Genomic DNA, 2,576 nt, shown 5'->3' with positions numbered 1-2,576 from the left:
CCCTCAATGGCAGCGCAGGGGGAAGGGCCTCACGCATGCGCTCCTCTGGGTTGTGTGTGACAAAGGGACAGGGCAGTGCAATGTGTCGGGTGGGGATGCTGTTCAGAGGGTCGGTGTGGGATTTTAGTTGGTCTGAATTGTCTGTTTCCACACTCTAGGGATTGTATGATGATTCTATGAAGTTTGCTGCAAATTAGGTGCATAAATGTGAACTATATGCTAATGTTTTGATCTGCTCATATAAACTACTTTCCTGTTTTCATATAGAATAAACGTTAGACTATAATTTTGAATGCTCCGGTTTCCTCCCACAGTCCAAAGGTGTGCAAACTAGGCGGGTTGGCTGTGCTAAATTGCCCGTGGTGCCCAGGGATGTTTAGGTTAGGTGGGTTAAGCACGAGATATAAAGGGTAGAGGAATAGGTCTGGGTCTGCTCTTCAGAGGGGCGATGGGGACTTGTTGGACCAAATGGCCTGGAGGGGTTTTGTGTGTGGCAGCATCTTCAAAGGAAAAAGAAACAAAATTAACATTCTGGATCCCGTGACCTTTACGCAAAACTGATGGTGGCCGGGGAAACGTCAGTTTGTATCCAGAAGCAAAAGGAGAGTGTGATGGGGTTTGGAATAAATGATAGGATAGAGCCTAACAGAGAGAAGAACATTTGGTCAGAGTTGTTGACGATCAGGCTGGGAGGTTAAATAGTAGTTAATGGGGACTATTAGTGACTGACAGTAGGTGGTGGATAATGGCAGGGTATGTGGTAACAAGGCATTGTGAGGGGTAGAGTTTGGGCACAAAAATTATTCATCTCGATATTAAGTCTGGAGGGCTGCAGGGTCCCCAAGTGGAAGATGAGGTGTTGTTCTTCTAGCTTGTGTTGAGCTTCAATGGAACTCTACAGAAAGACAGAGATGTTGGACTGGGAACGAGGTGGTGTATTAAAGTGTCAGGCAACAGGAATTTCAAGGTCTTTTTTGCAAGCAGTACATAGATGCTCTTCAAAATGATGAGCCAGTCTATGCTTTGTTTCACAACTGGATGTTTTAAGAGAATTTGGACAGTCTTTGTTACTGGGCAAGAATGATGCAGACTTTTCAAAGAAAAAAAAATGCCGGGTGTGGGCATCACTGACTGGTCTGAGCATTGATTGGCCCTCCTGAAATGCGCGTCAGAAGGTGGTAGTGAACTGCCTTCCTGAACCATTGAATCTCTGCTCTGTAGGTCGACCCACATTGCCGGTAGTAAGGGAATTGCAGGATTTTCACGGATTGACACAGGCTGAATGGCCAATATATTTCCAAGTCAGGATGGTGAGTGGCTTGGAGAAGATCTTGCAGATCATGCTGTTCCCGTGAACCTGCTGCTGTTGTCTTTCAAGGTGGAAGTAGTTGTGGGTTTGGAAGGTGCTGTCTAATTTTATGTTTGAGAGAGTGGATGTTTGTGAATGTGGTACCAATTAAACAGGAGCAGCTTTTTCATGGATAGTATCTCGCTTGCCGTGTGCAATTGGAGCAGCACTAACACATGACTTAAATGTTGGAGATTTTGGACAGGTTTGAGAAATCAGGAGGTAAGTTACTTGCTGCAGTATCCATAGCCTTAGACCTGCTCTTGTTGCCACTGCATTTATTGGGTGAGTCCAGTTCAGCTTGTGGTTCATGGTAGCTTCCAGGATGTTGATAGTGGAGGATACAATGATGCTGAGGCCCAAGTCAAAGGATGCCTTACTGCACGTCTCTGTGATGCAGTTTTACACTCACACACTGATCAGGCTTGATATAGCCTCCATCCACCCTAACAGCAAGTTCCATCACAACAATCCCCACTACAATCCCAAATCTCTATGGTATTGTATCGATTAATGTGTGATCGTGAACAGAATTGGACATGTTGCACTGACCCTGAGAACAATACTCCTGTATTACAGCAAAGCAGTCAATGTTCCTTCTCCTCTCGGAAAGTCTGCCCAGGCACACACTCACTTTGACTAGAGGTTAGCTACATCTCCCCATGCTGAGAAACTGCACGGTCTGTGTGTCTATGTTTAGTGGAGAACAGCTGATCTCCGCTGGGATTGATTTTGTAATGTTCACTGTCAGAGCAGGAGGAGCAAATACAATTGAAAACATTGGAAAGGTTCACTAAAGTGAAGGCCAAGCTGATAGTGAAAGTGACCAAGAAAGCAGCAAAGAAATGAACCCATAGGTGCAACATGTAACCATCTGAACCCAAAGGCTCCTGTCAGAGACACCGATATCTCTCAGGAAAGAGCTGAGCCCGGCTCAAAGGGTCCCTGTCCTGGTTCCGAGTGGAGACGTAGGCATTAATTAATTTGAATTACTCAAAGCACGCTTTCTTGGCTCCATTTACACCAGTTCCTCTCGCACATTCTACAATGAATCAGTGTGAGGACACCCCCTCTCATTTTTACTGACCATCAGTTCGGGTGCACTTGCAGTTCAGGAACAAAAACAAAGTTACTGGAAATGCTCAGCAGATTTGGCAGCATCTATGGAGGGGAAAAAAGTGAACATTTCAGGTCCGATGACCCTTCCTCAGAACTGGATGCAGAGAGA

The sequence above is a fragment of the Stegostoma tigrinum genome, chromosome 44 (genome assembly GCF_030684315.1).
Source record: "Stegostoma tigrinum isolate sSteTig4 chromosome 44, sSteTig4.hap1, whole genome shotgun sequence".
NCBI lineage: Eukaryota > Metazoa > Chordata > Chondrichthyes > Orectolobiformes > Stegostomatidae > Stegostoma > Stegostoma tigrinum.
This window is presented reverse-complemented; position numbering follows the sequence as displayed.